Genomic DNA, 21,822 nt, shown 5'->3' with positions numbered 1-21,822 from the left:
CGATCTTGTTTTTTTCCACTCCTTGTATGGAGACATTGGGAGCTGGGGTCCCCCTGGGGTTCAGCATCCTGACCCCTGACCTTGGCACGGTCCTTCCACAGAGAGGAGGCGGGAGACCCAGCTCGGCCACAGGGAAGGACCCCCAGGTCCGGTGGCTGCAGGGCCCTGCCCACTGGGGTTCCAAAACAGGGAAACCAGGCCCCCTGCGCCCAGAGGCCTGTCTCCAGGGTTTGAGCGGAGGCAGCCAGGCCTCTCACCCCCAGGGGCTGACTCACCGGTGACTCACGGCTGATTCTGAGAATCCTCCCTGTGGGGGAAGGAGCACAACAATGAGCCAGCAGGGCTTTGGGCCCTGCCTCATCTGGGGCTTGAGTCACCTGCCTGCACCCACAGGGGTGGGGTGAGAGCAACGTCCCAGGCCACAAGCAGTCGCCTGCTTCCTGCCCTGGGGAGGATCAGCTAACACTCTTGTTCCCTTAGGATGCTTTTTTTATTTTAATTTTTAAAATACTTTATTGATTTTTTTTTTTTTTTACAGAGAGGAAGGGAGGGGGAGAGTTAGAAACATTGATGAGAAAGAAACATGCCCTTGACAGGAATCGAACCCAGGACCCTGTAGTCCACAGGCTGACGCTCTATCCACTGAGCCAAACCGTTTAGGGCCCCTTAGAATGCTTTCCCACTGTCCGCTCTTCTGCAGCGAGGCCTCCTTCCTCCTGGTTCAGCCCTTTTCCTCCTCCCCTCCCCTTCCCCACATCTGGACCCCCGTCGGAGTCCACCCGGGATCCCTGGGAGAGTTCACGAAAAGGGCATTCGTTCTAAAGCCAAATCAAGGAAACAGCCAGGTCCAGCCATGCTCACAGAGGAGTGCCTCCAACCAGACCCAGGCCGCGGAGTGAGCGTTTGAGAGGGGAGAGCAGGTGTCTGTTGGTTGCCTGGTGCCCTTTATTGGAAGTACTCTTCTTAAACATTTGCTCCAGTTGTTTTGATTACCCTCGGGTTATCACCAGATCACACGAAATGTTGCGGGGGTTGGTTTTATTAAAATCAACAAACAGATGCGACGCTGGCCTCCTGCTCACCTGGGAACCTGCCTGGGGAGTGAGTGGGTGGGAGCTGAATCCCAGTGCCTCCCCTCGGTGACCTAGTCCTCTCTCTACCGGTCACTCTGGTCTCCTCACCCTCCTCCCTCCCCTTCCGCAAACAGAGGAGCGCCTTAAAGTGACATTCTGACAAAAGCCTCTGCGAAAGGGAAGCCGGGGAATGCCTGCCCGGGTGGAGAAGTGGCCCTATCGATGGCAGGGTGCGCCCGGCTGAGGTGGGTTTTCCCTGAATTGGATGATCAGCCTCCAGGATGCCCTTGAACCTGAGGTCTCCCTTCTTCCCAGCTCAGGGAGCCCGAGACAGGCTGGGCTCGGAGCGGAGCGGGGAGCAGGGGCTCCGAAGTCTGACAGGACTCCCCGTGACTCCCCCGTTCCCAATCAGGATGGGGGGGGGGTGGGTCCAGGAGGCCGGGATGTAGCCTGCCCCGCCCGGCAGGGACCACACCCCAGAGGAGCCCCTTTGCTCCTTGGTTGGAGGGGGGCCCGGGAACACGCCCCAAAGCCAGGCCGCTCTCTCGGTGGGAAGGCCTCACTGCTTTGGCTCCACAGGTGCCACTGCCTCTGGAAGCTGCAGACAAGGCCCTGCGGTCTGCTCAGCTGTTCCCTCCGGAGAGGTCTCCTCCCGGGGGAATAGGGCCAATGTGCCCATCCAGGCAGATGTCTCCCACAGTGAACAGCCCTCCACAGAGTTCCTCTTACCTTCCCCAGGGCAGGGGTGGAGACACCTCAGTGACAGAGGTCATGACAGCAGACGCTGACTTCGCTGCAGGCTGGGAGGTCTGGCTATGGCTCCCTCACAGGCTCCTTCCTCAGATCTCTAGCCATCGAGGAGACTTTCCCTCCCCCGCCTGGGACTCTGCACCCAGAAGAGTGTGAAGAAGCACATTTAATCCCAGAACATTCCCCTAGGTGGCAGACTTCTTTGGTTGGCTCGGCCAACACCCATTCCGATCCCCATCCTTGGCTTGGTCCACCTTAGAGATTGGAAAAGCCAAATACTCACTCCACCAGTGCCTGTGGGACTGAGTGTGGGCCAGGGAGAGGAAAGCGGATTACTGAGGGGTGGCTTCTTGGCAAGCTGTTTTTTCCTGATCAAAGGGACATTAGCCTTTCCCACCTTCCTCCTCCTCCTAGATTTGAATGCAGGAGAAGAAGCGAAACGTAAGAGGCTGCACACTGTATAATTCCATTTATAAGACATCGTGGAAAAGGCAAACAACTGTAAGGACAGAGAGCAGTTGGGTGGCTGCCAGGGGCTGGAATGGGGGAAGGATTGACCACAAAGGGACAGTGGGATTTTGTTTCATAGGATGGAACTGGCTCTTTATCATGATTTAGGTGGAAGTTATATATTATAACTGAATGCATTTTTCAAAACGTATAGATAGAACTACACACTCAAAACGGTGAATTTTACTGTATGTAAACTACTCCATAAGCCTGATTTTTTTTTTTAAAAAAAACACCAACAACGAAAATGTGGAATCCTCCTTGACTCTCCTCTTTCTCTAAATTCAAACCATCAGCAAATCCTATTGGTTCTGTTCTATTTTCAAATTATGTGCAGAAACAGCTACTTCTTTTCACGCTGGCCCAAGCCACGCTCCTCTTCCTCCTGGATTTCTATAGCAGCCTCCTCCCTGGTCCCCCTGCTTCTGTTGTTGCTCCTCCCAGTCCATTCTCAGCACACAGTCCATTCTCTTAAAATCTAAGTCATATCATGTCATCCTTCTATTCAAAACCCTCTGATGACTCCTTACTTTACTGAGAGGAAATGACATCACCTTTCTGGCCTTCCTCCTTCCCTCTTCTCTCCTCGCAGCAGGTGCTCCGGCCACTCTGGCTTCCAGCTGTCCGTGGAGCACAATGGGCATGCTCCTGCCCCAGGGCCTTTGCACTGAAGCTTCCTCTTCCCCCACGTGACCGCACGGCTGCCTCCCTCACTTCCTCCAGGTCTGTGTCACCATCCTGTTTACAAGAGCGGTGTCCCCTCCCACAGGGCTTCTTTCCTGGCTTTCTCTTTTTCCAGGACGTCGGTTACCACGCAACATGCTACGTATTCTACTTGTTCTTTGTGTATTGTCCCTTCCCTACCACACGCAACGGGTGAAGTATCCATCGTATATAAAAACGGCTGTTTGACATTTTAACCCTGCCATTTTGGCTTCTGTAAATGCCTGCTTGCTTAAATAATAAGGAAAATAAGACTACTCCAGAGAGGCCATTAAACCTTCCCCAAACAAAGTTAGCAATGCTGGCGCCAGGCCAAGCCTTTGGTTGCCATCTCAAAGCCCCAGCATGTAGGGCTCTTTAAGAACTTGCAAAGGGGACCAGAAACACCCCAGATTTAGGAGACAAAGAAGGTAAAAAGATATAAATAGGAAACTTTTCTGCATGTTGGGTCCCAGAATTTGAAAAACAGTTTTCTCTCGGCCTGCGTGTAATAATAATAAAGTGTAACTCCATCTCTCTAAGCGTTGCTTGGTTCTTCTCTGATTTTCTGTAACACCAGGAGATAAGCCTCTGTCCCTGTATTTGTCATATTCTGTTTTATTGCTTACTAGGCTATCTTACCCAAGAAATATTTTGAGTTCGTTAGAGGCTACACCTTTATTTTATCCACCTAGGTACAGTCAGTGTCCAGAAAAAAAGGGCCTGGCAGAATAGCAGATGTTATAAAGGCTTCATGCGCCAATGGTAAGGAGGATGATCTATGTCATCCGCATGGTGGGCAATGTGGACATACCTGCTTTTGTTTCTCTGATGAATCACTCCAGCACCACATTCTCTCATGAGCAGAATTCCATTCTCTCTCGGGGCTGCCCCACTCTCTCCACGAATTGTCCAAGAGTCCTAGGGGTTTATTTAGTCCAAAGAGACTAATTTTATGAGAATTAGAAAGTCCAGCAGTCCTCCAATTTGGTTCCATTGCGTGGGTCAAGGCCAAGTGGTGATGCTGATGAACAGTGAACCCCCACCGTCTGAGGGGCCAACCCCCACCTCCACTGTCGTGTCCTGGTGATGCTCTTGCCCATCTCGCGCACTGCCAGCCTCGTACTGGTGTCCTCCATGTGTGACCTTGGGTGGCAGGTCTTGAAGGTCATATACCAGGTCCAGTCATTGTTCCCCAGAGCAGAGTGCCCCAGTGGCCTTGTCCAAAGGGGTTCTAACTTCACCCAGATGCTGTGCATGGTACCTCAGGTACTTGTGTTTGTTAGGAGTGGTCAAATAATTGGATTTATATCACCTCACCTGGAGACTGACCTATAGAACAGTTCACAACCGACATTTTCTTTCAGTTAGGCCATATTTCACTTGCTAAGACCACATTCCACCTGCTAAAGCCACATTCCACTTGCTAAGACATTGTCTTTTCCCTCTGAATTTCCCGGGACCCAGACCTGCCCAGAGAGTTCCCTGCCAGAAAAGCCCACCTAGAGTCTTTTAAAACCTCCGACTACCCATCCCTGGGTGCTGATGCCATTTTGGGGCTCAGCCCATCAAATCTCCAGATGACCTAATCCTAATATATAAAAGGCCAGGGTTGTAACCACCAAGGCTGACCAACCCGGAAGTCCTTCAGTCAGCACTGGGTTGCTATGGCGACCCAGCATGCTGCAGCCTGGTGTCCCAGCACTGACTGCCTACGGGGCTGAGACTCAGAGAGAGAGAGGCAGGGTCTGATCTGCAGCCTCAATAGCAGCTATTGATCAGTACATGTATCTTTCTCTCCCTCTTTCTTTCTGAGCTTCGCCAGCAGCAGGGCTTTTCTTTCTCTCCCAAGCCTCTTCAGGGGCTGCTGTTCAGCCCTGCCTCTCTGATCAGGCCCAGAGATAGGCCCAGAGATATTGACTGGCATAGGAACTGACCAATCAGAACCAAATGTGGGTGCTGTGAAGAATGAATGGCTGCCTAAGAGGCAAAGCTTTTAACATTAATTGGCATAAAAACCCACTAATCAGAACCAAATCTGGGTGCTGGGGGGAGCCAGTGGCTGCCTAGGAAATGGGGCTTTTGACACTGGCATATAAACCGACCAATCAGAACCAAATTGGCCAGCAGAGGAGGGCAGTTGGGGACAACCAGGCCGGCAGGGGAGGGCAGTTAGGGGCAAACAGGCAGGTAGGCAGGTGAGCAGTTAGGAGCCAGTCGTCTCAGATTGTGAGAAGGACAGTCCAGCTAGTATCAAAAGCAGAACTCATTATCACCCAAAACTTAGCATGTTATCTCTAAGGAAAAATTTGGTATTCTTAAATCCAAGCAGCTGGAGGCCTGGAAACTGCTGCAGGGCTGGCTCCCTGCTTCCTCTGCCTTTTCTCCAGCCTCATAGGCCAATACACAATTTTCCAAAGTCTTTGGTAACTAAAAGCTTTGGAGCGTTGCTTGGTTAAATCATAAATATATAAATATTTAAAAAAATATATTTTTATTGATTTCAGAGAGGAAGGAAGAGGAAGAGAGATTTAGAAACATCAATGATGAGAGAGAATCATTGATCTGTTGCCTCCTGTATGCCCCACACTGGAGAATGAATGAGCCCACAAGCTGAGTATATGTCCTCGCTGGGAACTGAACCATGACCTCCTGGTTCATAGGTCAATGCTCAACCACTGAGCCACACCAGCCAGGCAAGAGTATGTTTGTTTATATATATATATATATATATATATATATATATATATATATATATATATATATTATTCATTTCAGAGGGGAAGGGAAAGGAAGATAGAAATAGAAACATCAATGATGAGAGAGAATCATTGATCGGCTGCCTTTGCACACCCCACAATGGGATCAAGCCCTTGACCGGAATTAAACCTTGGATCCTTTAGTCCACAGGCTGACACTCTGTCCACTGAGCCAAATTGGCTAGGGCGTGTGTGTATTTAAAGTGTGTTCATAAATGTCAATCTAAGAAATGCTGGCTGTTTACTTTTTGACTAAAGCTAGTTATTTCTTTTTATTTTATTTTATATGGTTATTGATTTCAGAGAGGAAGAGAGAGGGAAGGAGATAAACATCAATGATGAAAGAGTTTCATTGATTGGCTGCCCCTGCATGCCTCCTACTGGGGATCGAGCTTGCAACCAGGGCATGTGTCCCTGACTGGAATTGAACCCAGGACCCTTCAGTTCGCAGGCTGATGCCCTATTCACTGAGCCAAACTGGCTAGGGCTAACGCTGGTTATCTCTGAATGGGTAGAAAGGTTTGTGAAAGTTGTTGAAAAGTTTGTCCAGTGAGACAGAACCTGATCACCCCTGACATCGAAGAGACCTCTTCTCTCCTAGGAAGCAGAAGCAGCCCCACCCAGGCTCTCCCCTGCGGCTTACGTCCTTAGGTTGGAGCCTAGACTTTCTGTATTTCCGCTGCTCACTCACAGTCCTTGGCACTGTCAGTGAAAGCCTCAACACCTTCCTGCTTGGTGTTTAGGAACTTCTCTCTCTTTTTCTGGCTATATATATATATATATATATATATATATATATATATATGATTTTTTACAGAGAGGAAGAGAGAGGAATAGAGAGTTAGAAACATTGATGAGAGAGAATCATTGATCAGCTGCCAATTGCACACCCCCTACTGGGGATGTACCTGCAACCAAGGTATATGTCTTTGACCAGAATCGAACCTGGGATCTTTCAGGCCGCAGGCTGACACTCTATCCACTGAGCCAAACCAGTTTTGGCCTTTTCTGGCCTTCTTCAAAAACATACACTTCAAAGGACACTGAGTCAGAATTGATCTAACAAAACAGACCAGAAGGCAAGGCAGCGTTCAGAGGAAGCCTCTGTTTCCTCAGCTCTTAGCTACACCCCATCTCATACCCTAACTTATACATGAATCCATGCGCCAGTAGCTCGCTGCTGCCCTCCAGTAGCTCTCTGCCTGCTGCCCCCCCTCCTGTAGCTCCCCCTGATTGCTGCCCCCCCTCCTGTAGCTCTCTGCCTGCTGCCCCCCCTCCTGTAGCTCCCCCTGATTGCTGCCCCCCCCCTCCTGTAGCTCCCCCTGATTGCTGCCCCCCCCCTCCTGTAGCTCCCCCTGATTGCTGCGCCCCCCTCCTGTAGCTCCCCCTGATTGCTGCCCCCCCACTCCTGTAGCTCCCCCTGATTGCTGCCCCCCCCTCTTGTAGCTCCCCCTGATTGCTGCCCCCCCCTCCTGTAGCTCCCCCTGATTGCTGCCCCCCCCTCCTGTAGCTCCCCCTGATTGCTGCCCGCCCCCTCCTGTAGCTCCCCCTGATTGCTGCCCCCCCTCCTGTAGCTCCCCCTGATTGCTGCCCCCCCCGCCCCCCTCCTGTAGCTCTCTGCCGCTGGCTTGTAGCTCGCCGCCCCACCCTCCTGCTGATCCGTGATCTGGTCATGACACATTTGGTCATTACACTTCATAGCATAAGGACCATTTGCATATTACATCTTTATTATATAGGATATACCCCAGAGGAACTTCAGTCCCTCTTAGCTTTGGGGGCTATTTAGGAATATCCATGGTTAAAATTTTCAGGGAAAACATATCCTTCCCCAGAGGCAGGCCCGTGATATCTTACAGGCTATTGACAATTCCCTACATATAGGATTCAAACCATTTTTACAACTCCTAAAACCCCTCATCACATATCCTAGCCTCGCCTCCCTCCTGCAAGATATCTCTAAAACCTGTTCTACTCGTTACTCAGTATCTCCCCAAGGACAGGCTACACCTCCTTCTTTGCCCACTCATCAGGCAAGAGGCCAAGTCCCTGGATCAGGCTGGCAAATTGTCTTCTCTCACATGCCCCCTATGAAAAGTACCAAAGACCTCTTAACCCTAGTAGATACCTTCTCAGATAGAAGCTCTCCCCATGTCTGAAAAGTCCTCCAAGGTCACACAAGCTCTCCTTCAGTATTTCATGCCCAGACTCGGCCTACCTGCCTCACTACAATCAGATAATGGACCTGCTTTCTTTTCTTCAATAACTCCGCCGGCCTCCTCTCCTCTGAACATCCAGTGAACTTACACACCCTCTACCGGCCAGCCCCAGTCTTCAGGCGAGGTAGAAAAGGCGAATTCCTTAAGTCTCTCCTAACTAAATTAAACCTCAAAACTAAAAAATCCCAATGGGGAAAACAACAACAACAACAACAAAAACTAACAAACAAACAACAACAACAAAAACATAAAGAACCCTGGACTATCTCTACCTCTAGCCCTTATGCACATCAGGGCAATCCCCCACCCCTGCACCCTCCTTTCTTAGTCCCTTTGAACTCATGTATGGAAGACCCTTCTTATTAGGAAATTTCCCTTCCACAGAGATCCCTTGAGGAGACTATGTCCCCATTTAAAATCTCGTCTGAGCCGAAACCGGTTTGGCTCAGTGGATAGAGTGTCGGCCTGCGGACTGAAAGGTCCCAGGTACGATTCCGGTCAAGGGCAGGTACCTTGGTTGTGGACATATCCCCAGTAGGGGGTGTGCAAGAGGCAGCTGGTCGATGATTCTCTCTCATCGATGTTTCTAACTCTCTAACCCTCTCTCTTCCTCTCTGTAAAAAATCAATAAAATATATTTAAAAAATAATAAAAAATAAATTCTCCTCTGACAGTTACTGAGAGAACATGCTGGCCAAGTCCTCCCTTGACCTTTTATGGAGACATCCCCATGCTCCTCTACAGCCGGGGGACTGGGTCCTCCTAAAGGCAGTCCATCTGTTAAATAATTCACAGCCCGATGGCAAGGCCCTTATCAGGAGCCCCTAACAACCCCAACGGCAGCTAACCTGTCGGGCCATACGTCCTGGTTCCACCTTTCCACATTAAAACTGGTCCCTGGAACGCCACCCTCGCCACCACCCGGTGAGCTGGAGACACCGAAGTATCTCAGTTGCCAGGTCGGGCCCATCAGACTCTGCCTCACCCCCATCCCAGAAGCAGAGCACCCCTGCATATGACCCCTATGCATTGCTCTACAAACCCCAACTTCTCTGACGGCCCACCTCTTTCCAATACAAATCCTCTAGGTCCTAGTTACTCCCCCTTTCCCTTCACAGCAGGATTCTCACCTTTCTATGGGACTCCCTTCTAAGAGGACTGCATTACCCATGGGATGAATTTCTAGGACCCAAGCATACCCTTTCTCTCGCCCTGGGACAGTCCCGACCCTGGACGTGGGGATTGGCTCTTTTCTCATCCTACTCCAACCCTCCTCTCCTACTCCCATAAGGGACTTTCTCACCTCCACTCACCTCTAAGGGACACTTAACCCACCCATTTCCTCCTAAGCCCGACCAATCAACCTTAGCCAGGTACTACTGGCTCTGCCTTTCCCTCCCCTCTTCAGTGTATACCACCATCCCTATACCAGTCAAGAGACAGAATTGGGCCAAAACCGGTTTGGCTCAGTGGATAGAGCATCGGCCTACGGACTGAAGAGTCCCAGGTTCGATTCCAGTCAAGGGTGTGTACCTTGGTTGTGGACACATCCCTGGTGGGGGGTGTGCAGGAGGCAGCTGGTCGATATTTCTCATCAATGCTTCTAGCTCTCTAACCCTCTCCCTTCCTCTCTGTAAAAAATCAATAAAATATATATTTTTTAAAAGAGACAGAGTCAGGCAAAAATCAACCTAGCTTATAAAAAGGAAAAGGGAACTATATTTCTCGAAAAGGTAATTATCCTCCAGCCCAAACAAATCAAGCCTCCCTTTATTTCCCGTACTTATATTTAACCTCTTACTAAGGTAGCTCCTCTCTCCATCCCCGTCACGGGCAATATAACAATAGGCCATCTCCCATCATCAACTTGCAACACCACAATTAACCTACAATTGCTGAACAGCCATTGGTCCCAACGGTTGACTACCAGGTCTCCCTGGAAGCCAATGGTTAGCTCCTATAGCTCGTCCGTTTTACTTCTTATCTAACCACGCAGGTCCGCAGCTTTCAACTGCTCCTTTCCTTCCCTTTCGATTTTCCCTTGGATAACAGCCCATTCTAGCATTCCCACCCACTTTCTCTGCAAGACTCTCAACCACTCATCAGCTACCTCTTATTGGTAGCGCCATGGCGACTACCCTCTTGGTTTGGAGTGCGGAACCAGGAAAAGGAACCTCATACCTATGGGTCCCCCTCTTCTCTCCATACCTTTCAGCTTGTCTCCGTGATCAGGGATTTTTTCTCCTCAGGTGGGGAAAACACGTACATCTGCCTCCCGACTGGACAGAAACCTGAACTCTTCTCTATTCTCACCCAGTGTAGGCTTATCTGTCCCGTAACTTATCAATGCAACACAAAAGAGGAATCCAGATAACCCTCTCCGAGTAACTCTCAGCATCACAACAGGTGTCAGGACTGGCAAAGTCGGCTTAACCACTGCTCTCTATCATATTTTGAAATCCTGTCTCAGAACCTACAAGAAAGCCTAGATGACATTGCCAAAAGTTTAGTTTAAATTCAGGATCAGATTGACCCATTAGCAGCTGTCAACCTCCAAAATTCAAGAGGACTGGACCTCCTACCTGCAGAGAAAGGGAGTCCATGCCTTTTCCTGGAGGAAGAATGTGTTTTTATGTCCATCAGTCTGGCCTAGTCAGGGATGCTGCCCAAAAATTAACAGAAAGATGAAAGGACGTCAATCAAATTCATGGATCTACAATATAAATTGGTATACCTGGTCACTTCCCTTCAAAGGACCATTAATACTCCTATTCTTCATCCTCGTTGTTGGCCCATGTGTTCTGCGCCATTTTTCATCTTTCCTTCAGGACCACTTTCGAGCCTTCACCAACCAGTCTCTCGGGGAGATCATGCTGTGGCAACCCCTCATTCCAACCATGAGGCATCTATACGGAGTCCCAGCTGACTACAGTCAAAGCCCATCCCCCTATGATCCTGACATCTCCCCTCAGCTGGAAGCCATAAAACAAAAAGGCTGGAATGTTAGATCTGATCCAATAATCGAATCCATCGCCCCTTCCCTGGAAACTTACCTTAGACCACTTCACAACCAGCATTCCCTGTCACTGAGACCCCATCCCAATGGCGAAGACCATTATCTTTCCCCTCCGAACTTTCCCAGGATCCGTATCGGCCCAGAGTTCCCCACTGAAAAAGCCCTCCTAGCATCCTTTAAAACCTCTGTCTCCCCATCCCTGGGAGCTGATGCCATTTTGGGGCTCAGCCCATCTGGTCTCCGGATGACCTAATACATTTATAATCCTGTGTCACTTTTGGCCTCGTGTGGTCCTCCTTCAGCAATACTAACAGTGCTGACATGGGTCACCTGGGGTTTACCTCCTGTTAACGGAAGCAGTGGAACTATCCCAGTTTATCAGAGGAATACCAATAATGTCAAACCTCTCTAAATTTGACTTTCAACTATTTTATGTTTCATTCACCAGTGGATTTTACACCCATTTCTTCTTGTTTGTTTGTTTTTCTTCCCATGGTAGATTTTGCATTAATCCTTTTAGTTGCTTTAAGTTTCCCGTGTGTGAGTAACACCTTTTAAATGTCCTGTTCTGTGATTATATGACTCCAGGAAATGCTACTGATATTTACCGGTCATGGACTGTTTGCCACTCAGCCTGTGTATCACTGTGTGCAGCCAAGAGATGCTGTGTTTAATCCACATACCAGGAAGTGGTGGCCATTTCACTGGGGACCCCATAAAAGGGTAAGATAGAGTTCCTTTTATTTTTTGTTGTTTGTTTTCAGTGTTCTTTCTTTTTAAAAAAATTGTTGACAGTATTACAGATGTCTCCCATCACCCCTCTTTATCCCCTCCGCCCATCCCCTTTTCCACCCCAGGCCTTCACCACGCTATTGTCTGTGTCCATGGGCTCTGCATATCCTATATAATAAAAGGCTAATATGCAAATAGACTGAACGGCAGAACAATCGGAACTGAACAACAAAACAACTGATTGCTATGATGTGCACTGACCATCAGGGAGTGTGTGTGGAACATGTCGATTGTCAGCTGTGGTGGGATGGTGCAGCAGGTGAGTGGGGGCACCAGACCAAGGCAGGGTGCCGGTCACTGTCATTGGGGCAAGCCTCTGGTGGTTACTTAAAATTCTTTGCTCCCGCACTCTGTGGTCCCTCCTGGCACTCACATCCACTGCCAGAGCTGGAGCTGTCGATTGCACTGGCAGCTGGTGTCACTTGCACCCACTGCCGGCACCCAGTGCTGGTTCCAGTCACTCAGCGCCGTCAGTGGGTGCAAGCAGCAGCTGCTGGCCCCGATCACCCCTGAGGACTTCTCCACTTCCCCCTGCTCATGAGAAGCATTTGGGGCAGCACCCGCTGCTCACACCTACTGACGGTGCTGGCCCTGCTTGTACCCGCTGCTGGCCCCAGCCCCAATTACTTTGAGCCTGTCAATGGATGTGAGCAGGGCCAGTGCCATCAGCGCAGGGTGGTGGCAGGAGCAGGGCTGCTGGCAGACAGGGGACCTGGGCCGTGATGGGAGTTGGCTGAGTGGGGAAGGGGGTGTGTGCAGGAGAGGCCAAGACCCACCCCTGTGCCCAGCGCAGCCTCTCGGCCCACAGTTCCTTTCAAGGTGCAAGAATTCGTGCACTGAGCCCCTAGTATGTATATAAGTTCTCTGGATAATCTCTTCCCATTTCCATCACCTGCCTCCTCTCTGGGATCTATCAAGTCTGTCCCATGGATCCATGCCTCTGCACCTATTTTGTTCATCAGTTTATTTTGGTTATTAGATTCCACATATAAGTGATATCATGTGATATTTGTCTTTTTCTGACTGACTTATTTTGCTTAGCATAATAATTTCCAGGTCCATCTATGCTGTTGCAAAGAGTAAGAGACCCTTCTTTTTTACAGCTGTATATTTACTTATATCATCACTTATATCAATGATATAATCTACTTATATCATCACTTGTATAGTATTCCATTGTGTAAATTTACCACAGCTTTTTTATTTACTCATCTACTGATGGATATGTGGGCTGTTTCCAGATCTTAGCTATTGTAAATAACTCCACTATGAACATTGGAGTGCATATATTCTTTCTCATTGGTGTTTCAGGTTTCTTAAAAGTGGGATCACTGGTCAAATGGCAGCTCCATATTTAATTTTTTGAGGAAACTCCATACTGTTTTCCATAAAGGCTGCACCAGTTTGCATTCCCACCACCGGTGTGCTTTCTCTACATCCTCACCACCTCTTGTTGCTTGTTGATTCATTGATGGTAGCCATTCTGGCAGGTGTGACCTCATTGTAGTTTTAATTTGCATCTCTCTGATGATTAGTGACTGAGCATTTTTCATATGTCTCTTGGCCATCTGTATGTCCTCTTTGGAGAAGTGTCTATTCAGGTTCTTTGCCCATTTTTTTAAAACTGGATTGTTTGTCTTCCTTTTGTTGAATTGTATGACTTCTTTATCTATTTTGGAAATTAACACTTATCAGATGTATCCTTGCCAAATACGTTCTCCCATACAGTGGGCTCCCTTTCATTTTGAGGCTGGTTTCTTGTGATGTGCAGGAGCTTTTCAGTTTGAGGTAGCCCCATTTGTGTCTATTTCCCTTTGTTTCTCCTGCCCTAGGTCCTAGGGCCGAGGCTATGTATTGGCACACATTCTGCTATATGAGATGTCTGAGATTTTACTGCCTATCTTTTCCTCTAGGATTTTTATGGTTTCATGACTTACATTTAAGTCTTTTATCCATTTTGAATTTATTATTGTGTATGGTGTAAGTTGGTGCTCTAATTTAATTTTATTTCATGTACCAGGATAGACTGCTTCTTGGCCCTGTTACAATTTACTTAAATCATCACTTGGATTTGCATACCAAGGGGTCTCAGGTCAGCTTAGGCCTTAATAGTCCACAAACGAACGGTCCGATTACCTCTTTTTTCCACCATAGTGTTGCTTTCTGGCCCACTGTTAGCACAGCTAAAGGGGCTTCTTATTTGATTCCACCTCAAATTAAGGTAAAATGGGGTCATATGGGTGGGCCCTAAGTCATATGCCTGGTGTCCTTTTATGAGGAGGGAATTTGGATACAGACGTGGGCTGTGCGCAGAGAAAAGGTTATGTAAAGATTTGGCAGAAGACGGCCATCTGCAAACCAAGGAGAGAAGCCTTGGAGAAATCAAGTGATATCAGATGATATTTGTCTTTTTCTGGCTTGATCTCAGACTTCCAGCCTTCAGGACCGTGAGAAAATTAATCCCCGTGTTTACGCCGCCCAGCCAGTGGTATTTGTTATGACAGCCTGGCTTCCTGAGCAGATCAACCATAGCAGATTGAGAAATAACAGTTTTTCCCACAGAGCGTTTGAGAAGCTCTGCTCTGGGCAGTCCGCTTCTCCGGCCCTTGTTCACAGTGACGGTCACTGGTGTCTTTGCTTGCTTGGGACAGTCCTGGCTAATTCCTGTCCCGGTGTAATTGCTAACACTCTCATGAGTGTCCAAAAGCTGGACAGTGTTAGTCGCCCCGGTAATGACTTAGCAAAGAGCCCCAGTCCCTGAAGCCCCGTGGTTTTGAATCTCTTGCTTCCTTGAATGGTCACATGGCCACCAACTGGCCATGTTAGACCTTCATCTCTCAGTTCCGGGCAGCAGTGAATCTACCACCTCTTACCGTCCCTCCTGGTGACACAAGGGCAGACCTCGGGGGCCCTGGGAACAGCTACCAACCTGTGGCTTCTAAGACATGGCACCTTCTGGCCGTGTCTTAGAAGCGGGGACAAAGCCAGGCCTGTCAGAGCCTGTTCAGCACTTTCTGGAGGAGAGTCACATTGGGGACAATAAACTCCACAGCCTTTGAGAGACAAGGTGGTCCAGTTAGCCTATGAGGGCTGTGGGGGGACCACCCCTATGGGGTTGACCGGGGTCCCCCATCCCTCTCCTCCCTGGAGGTGGCTGTCTGGAACATTTCACTGAGGATGGCCCCAAGGCCTGTCCAGATTCAAAGCCATGAGCTCAGGACCGAATGGAATTGTCAGCCCCAGGCAGAGGGAGAGGATGGGGGGTGGGCTGTGGACTTGTCAGCTCTGCAGCCGCCTCTGCCCTTCCAGGGGCCAGCCAAGCCCAGGCAGCCTCCGAGTTAAGCATGAGGACTGAGACCCAGAAGGCTTGTTCTCCCTTAGCCGCACACTCAGGATGCTTGGGAATGGCTGCTCCTTTCCCCCATGGAGTTGCCTTCCGAGCTCTGGCCTCTGCTCTCCCTCCCAATCCCCCTCACCCTTAGTCCTCCCTGCCCCTCCGCCTTTGTGGGCAGGCTGTCTCCTGGAGGGGCCTCACTAGACCCTAAGCAACTCCACTTCCGTGCCCAGGTGCAGGTTTCCGAACTCTCTGATGGTCTGATTACTTCCTCTCACGAATAGCTTTCCTGTGTTGTTGTACTAATGAATGCTCCGACTCTTCTTCAAATAACTCCATTCCAGAAAACAGTGAGGAGGGGGTGGTGATAGATTAAAACAAAACCAAACCCTCAATTTTATTTGCATTTTATTTGGCAAGTTTCCCTTGCATGAGCCTGAACCACTTCTGAAATCTCAACCCCCCATCTCCCCAAATGATCAGCTGACCAGGGCCTTCACACCATGTGGCCCTGCGCCAGGACCCACTTCCGCCCAATACCCCTGCCTAGGCTGTGTGTGTCTGCGTGTATAGATGTGTGTGCGTGTATAGATGTGTGTGTGTGTATGGGTGTGTATAGATGTGTCTGTGTGTATAGATGTGTGTGTGTATGTGTGTGTATAGATGTGTCTGTGTGTGTATAGATATGTGTGTGTGTCTGTGTGTATAGATGTGTGTGTGTATATAGATGTGTGTCTGTGTGTATAGATGTGTGTGTGTGTATAGATGTGTGTCTGTGTGTATAGATGTGTGTGTGTGTATATGTGTGTATAGATGTGTGTGTGTATATAGATGTGTGTCTGTGTGTATAGATGTGTCTGTGTGTATAGATGTGTGTCTGTGTGTATAGATGTGTGTGTGTATGTGTGTATAGATGTGTGTGTGTATATAGATGTGTGTCTGTGTGTATAGATGTGTGTCTGTGTGTATAGATGTGTGTGTGTCTGTGTATAGATGTGTGTGTATGTATAGATGTGTCTGTGTGTATAGATGTGTGTGTGTGTGTGTATAGATGTGTGTGTATATGTGTGTATAGATGTGTGTGTGTGTATAGATGTGTGTGTGTATATAGATGTGTGTCTGTGTGTATAGATGTGTGTGTGTGTCTGTGTGTATAGATGTGTGTGTGTATATGTGTGTATAGATGTGTGTGTGTATATAGATGTGTGTCTGTGTGTATAGATGTGTGTCTGTGTGTATAGATGTGTGTGTGTGTCTGTGTGTATAGATGTGTGTGTGTGTATGTGTGTGTATAGATGTGTCTGTGTGTGTATAGATATGTGTGTGTATATAGATGTGTGTCTGTGTGTATAGATGTGTGTTTGTGTATAGATGTGTGTCTGTGTGTATAGATGTGTGTGTGTACATGTGTGTATAGATGTGTGTGTGTATATAGATGTGTGTCTGTGTATATAGATGTGTGTCTGTGTGTATAGATGTGTGTGTGTATGTGTGTATAGATGTGTGTGTGTATATAGATGTGTGTCTGTGTGTATAGATGTGTGTCTGTGTGTATAGATGTGTGTGTGTCTGTGTGTATAGATGTGTGTGTGTGTATAGATGTGTGTGTGTGTATAGATGTGTGTGTGTGTGTGTGTGTGTGTGTGTGTGTTCCCAGAGCCCACCACAGTTTCCAGCTGTAGACAGCTCAAACCACTCCACTCACCCTCCAGGGGATGCCTCCCCAGTTCCCTCTCCCCTTCCCCATGCACCACACTGCTGCCAGCAGTGAGTTAGAAGGAAGGAGCCTGGCCCAGCAGAGACTCACAGAAAGGGCATTTCAGCCTGACCTTGACTGCAATACAAACACAAGCCCCCTTTGTCTTCTCTTTCCCTGGCCCCATCCTCAGGTGCTATTTGTAGAGGATTTAGAAGACTGACAGCTGTGCTTATAAAACTCCTCCCCGGCCCCGGCGGATTGCAGCAGACAAAGAGCGTTCTCTTGGGTCCTGGGAGGGGGAGCGGGTGTGGGTCCTGGCACCTGGGAAGCGGGGTGGGGAGGTGCGGAAAGGGCACTGCACCACCCCCAGCAGCTCCTCTCGGCATCTGGCTGCCTGGCCCATCCTGGCTGCCCGGTGGAATGACTTTCAAGGGCATCCCAATGGCTGGCACCCCCAGTGGCTGGCAGTCCATGCACCCTGGTGAGCCCCTGGCAGGCCCTGCGATCAGTGACATAACTCAGGGACAGGTTAATGGCCAGGAGCTGCTCCGTCAGGAGGCACACGGTTCAGAGTTGTGTAAGAAGAGACCATTCATAGTCAATACACAAACGTCCCCTGTAAGGCTGAGCCAGCACCTGGATGAGGAAGCGATTATAATTTATTCGGATGTTCCAGAAGGCTGACAGCCTGACTTCTGTCCAAAGGCCAGACATTTGGCCAAGGATGAGAGCAGCACCAAGCGCAGGAGGAACCGTCCCTTCCTCAGCTTGGACTGGGGGCTCAGGCCCTGCCCAGTCCTCATCTCCGAGCTTGTAGTTGGGTCATTGAGAAAGAATTTTCAGGGACTCGACTGTGAGTTCTTTCTCACTGACTGAGGGAGCCGGGCCCCCAGTCCCCTTGTCCCCAGCAGCGGAAAGAAGCCTGTAGGAAACCTCTGCGCTAAGGGAGTGCTGGAGTGATGGAGTAGCTGGGGTGCAGGGACACTCAGGCAGGGACATCTCTTCCCTGTGATGGTGAACGCTAGGCTGGTTCCTGAGCAGGGGGTGGCAGAGGGATGGTGGGATTTGAGTTTAAATTCCACAACTCGCTGGGTACATTACTTCAACTCCCTCCTCCTGGTTTTTCTCTGTAAAAACAAAAGGGCAATGCCCACACCATGCCACCTACCATGCCCTGCAAGCAACTGAGCCTATAACTGGAGACTCTGCTGTAGGGTGCAGATCACGGGGTGGCTGTAGGACAGGTCTCACACCCTGCAATCTGGTGCAGCACAGACACAAACTGTAACAAGACCGAGTGTTTACCTGCAGCAGAAACGAGTTCATTCACCATCCCCTCTTAGCCAGGAGCTGCAGACATGGTTGGGGCCAGTCACCTCTGTGTCAGGAGATGCTGAAAGGAACTCAAGGAAGAACTTATTGGCCCTTCACGAGGGAAAGCAGGTACTTACTGTTCCAGTGCCAACTGGAGCATGGCACACCGACGGCCCATGCAAAGGACAGCCCGCTAAATGGCACACTCAGGACTGGACTATGAGCCACAGACCCCTGTGGGGACAAGCATGTGGGCGGGCATATGGACGGTTGTACAGAGTACAGAGGTGACCCAGTATCGTGTCACAGGACGTTAAGCATTACAGTGCCCAGGGGATGATGAAGCAGACACATTTGCTCGCATTTGACGGCTAGAAGAGGCTCCAGCAGAAGACCTGGCTGCGCAGCTGCACAGGAAAATGAAACATATAGGACAGAACACCCTGTGAGCCACAGCCCACACCGTGGGCCTCCCATTAAAAATGACTGATGTCATCACAACTTGTCAACAGCGTTTTCTGCATTCAGAGGAGCATCTGAGTCTCTCGCAGACAACGACAGGACATTATAGATAGTACTGGGCTGAAAGCCACACTGAATGGTGGCTGTGCCTCCCTTATAATCCAACCAGAACTGGACTAATAGAATGTTACAATGGACTGTTAAAAAATGCCCTAAAGCCCAACTGGGCTGGCTCAGTGTTTGAGCATTGACCCATGAACCAGGAGGTCACAGTTTGATTCCAGGTCAGGGAACATGCCCAGCTTGTAGGTTTGATCCCCAGTAGTGGGTATGCAGGAGGCAGCTGATTAATGATTCTCTCTCATTATTGATGTTTCTCTCTCTCTCTCCCTCTCCCTTTCTCTCTGAAATCAATAAAAACATATTTTTTAAAAATGCTCTAAAAACTAGAGAAATGTTGTTACAAGGCTGGACCGTAAGACTCTCTGACATACTACCAGCCCTGAATGAAAAACCCTGGCCAGATCAACCTGCAGCGTACCAGATGCAGCAGCAGGCTTGGGCATCCCCAATGAGAGAGCAAGTTCAAACACCGGATACTAAAATAAGACCTTGCTGGGGGAACGGAAAATAGCCTGTTGTTGCCAACATCCCAGGAGCTAATCTATTACTCCGGCCCTGGGAAACTCAGACTGGCACCCATTGGTGCACCAGTGCAGGGAGGTGTCTTGCCCAGGGCTTGCTTATTACAACCTACCATCATGGGTAAGTGGCCAACTACTATTGCATCTGGCAGATTTGTATTCCTCCTCTCACAGCGAGTGTTCTAGGCGGAGGAGACATCATTGGTCAAAAGGTATGAGAGACCACCTGAGCCAGGGAGACCCCCTGAGCCAGCCACTCTCCTTACACAGGATAGAGCACAGCCTGTGTGCTCCCCTCTGTGCTGATCCGCCTCTGTTGGTGCCTGCTACACATTTGTCGTCTTCTCCTAAGTCTCGTGCAGGCTGGCAGCTTTGAGAGATGGGCTGATGAAGTGACTCGGGCCCAGCGTTCCAGATGTTGGGTATGTTTGGAAATGCCCTTCTCTGCTACTGCTGGGTTGCCTTGGAAAACAAATCCAGCCAAAACCGGTTTGGCTCAGTGGATAGAGCGTTGGCCTGCGGACTCAAGGGTCCCAGGTTCGATTCCGGTCAAAGGCATGTACCTTTGTTGCGGGCATATCCCCCATAGTGGGTGTGCAAGAGGCAGCTGATCAATGTTTTTCTCACATTGATGTTTTAATTCTCTATCCCTCTCTTTTCCTCTCTGTAAAAAAAAAAAAAAAAAAAAAAAAAAATCAATAAAGTATATTAAAAAAAGAAAAAACAAATCCAGTCCATCTGACAGAATGATCCTGTCTCAACACGATTTGGAAAGTTTTTGAGGGACTGGTGATCAACTTTATATACTCTGACAGAATATACATACATTAGTACCGGTATCAGAGTATATTAGTATCAGTGTGTATGTCCTGTTATTCCTTTACTGTTCATTATATTGTTGCTGTAAAATATAAATGCAATGTCTTACTTATCCTCCTCCCCCAAATGTATGTGAAAATATAACAGGCAAATTATACAGAAATGGAAAGGGAGGTACCATGTTGGGGTGAAATATATGATAAGTAGGAACGTGGGCCCCTTCCCAAGCTCCAGCTCCCACTCCCCCTGGGAAATGTAGTGAAGGTGACCTGGAAGTGGACTTTAAGATTTTGGGATGCTGGCCAGCAAGAAAGGCCAGAGAGAAACTGCCTCCAGGTGTGAGCCTGGATTGCGAACAGCCATCTTTTGGTCTCACACAGCTTGGGCACAGGTTCTGTCTCCCTTGGTGTCAAAGTGGGAAGGAGTTCAGCGCTGGGTTGTCAGTGACTCACTAATTAGATCCTCTCTTCACCCGATGCTCCAAAATAACAGCCAGAGGAAGGAGTTCCATGTAAAAAATCAAACAGCTAGGCTGTTTGGGGTGAGGTTTCAGGAAGGAAGATGTGTGAGTGGGCAGTATGCTCACAGAAAGATACTCATTGTTAGGTCCAGGAGGGCCAACTATAACTGCTTCCCCGAGGCACATCCCCACCACCCCACCTCTGGGAAGGTGCCCAGGTACCATGCCCTGCACAATCCCCTTCAACACAGATGCCACAGCCAACTGCCACCATCTGCTCCAGTGACTGCCTCCACCCCCACGAGGTGCCTCTCCCCTGAACTGCTGATCTCTTCTTCTTTACACCCAGGAGAGCCTGGCATGGGCGAGGGCTTGGCGAATATGTGCCCAGTGAGTGAGTGAGTGAGTGAGTGGCTTCCCTGAGGCCAGTTCGCTCAGAGAAGCTTAGCCCTGACCTGGGCCAGCAGAGGCCCGCCGGCTGGACTTGGGGTGGCAAGCAGGGCTGGGGGCATCGCTGGAGCTCAGACTCCTCTAAAATTGTGGAATCAGCCCAGGGTCGGTCCCGCACCCTCAGCAGAATAGCTGGGGCCTGGGGTGTCAGACCCACCTCCTGTCTCATCCTGCAGCTCCGTTCACTGAGCTCTAACGCAGAGGCCAGATTGCCCACGAGCTCAGAGGGCTTTGGGGGCACACCAGACCCAGGACCGCACCCGGACGCACTGTTCCTGCAGCAGGAGCTTTATCTGGGGGATTCTGATTCAGCACCCGACTTGGCTATCCCAGGGCTGCCACCAGTCCAACAGCCTCAACAGGGTGACCCATGCCCCCATCCCTGGGGACCCGGGATACTCATTTTTTGTGACATTATTTAGTTGTTCTCTTTATTATTTTTTATTTTTAAAAAATATATTTTATTGACTTTTTACAGAGAGGAAGAGAGAGGGATAGAGAGTTAGAAATATTGATGAGAAACATTGATCAGCTGCCTCCTGCACACCCCTTACTGGGGATGTGCCCACAACCAAGGCACATACCCTTGACAGGAATCAAACCCTGGACCCATCAGTCTGCAGGCCAATGCTCTATCCACTGAGCCAAACCAATTCCAGCTAGTTGTTCTTTTTTAAAAAAAATTCTTATTAATTATAGACAGACAGACAGATAGAGAGAGAGAGAGAGAGAGATCGATTTATTGTTCAACTTATTTATGCATTCATTGGCTGATTCTTGTATGTGCCCTGACCTGGGCCAACCTGAGACCTTGCTGTA

At 49.2% G+C, this 21,822-nt stretch overlaps 1 long non-coding RNA gene across 1 annotated transcript; it reads left to right on the top strand.

Annotated features, from left to right (window-relative positions):
- Window positions 1–7,955: 7,955 nt before the first annotated feature.
- Window positions 7,956–11,447, top strand: LOC118703197. The gene is made up of 3 exons (XR_004982949.1): window positions 7,956–8,137; window positions 10,066–10,132; window positions 10,842–11,447. It is a non-coding gene; the product is annotated as an uncharacterized LOC118703197 (long non-coding RNA).
- The last annotated feature ends 10,375 nt before the right edge of the window (window positions 11,448–21,822 follow it).

Source organism: Pipistrellus kuhlii, unplaced genomic scaffold, assembly GCF_014108245.1.
Source record: "Pipistrellus kuhlii isolate mPipKuh1 unplaced genomic scaffold, mPipKuh1.p scaffold_m20_p_4, whole genome shotgun sequence".
Classification (NCBI taxonomy): Eukaryota; Metazoa; Chordata; class Mammalia; order Chiroptera; family Vespertilionidae; genus Pipistrellus; species Pipistrellus kuhlii.
Note: the sequence above shows the minus strand (reverse complement) of the source record. Positions and strands in the feature narration are given on the sequence as shown.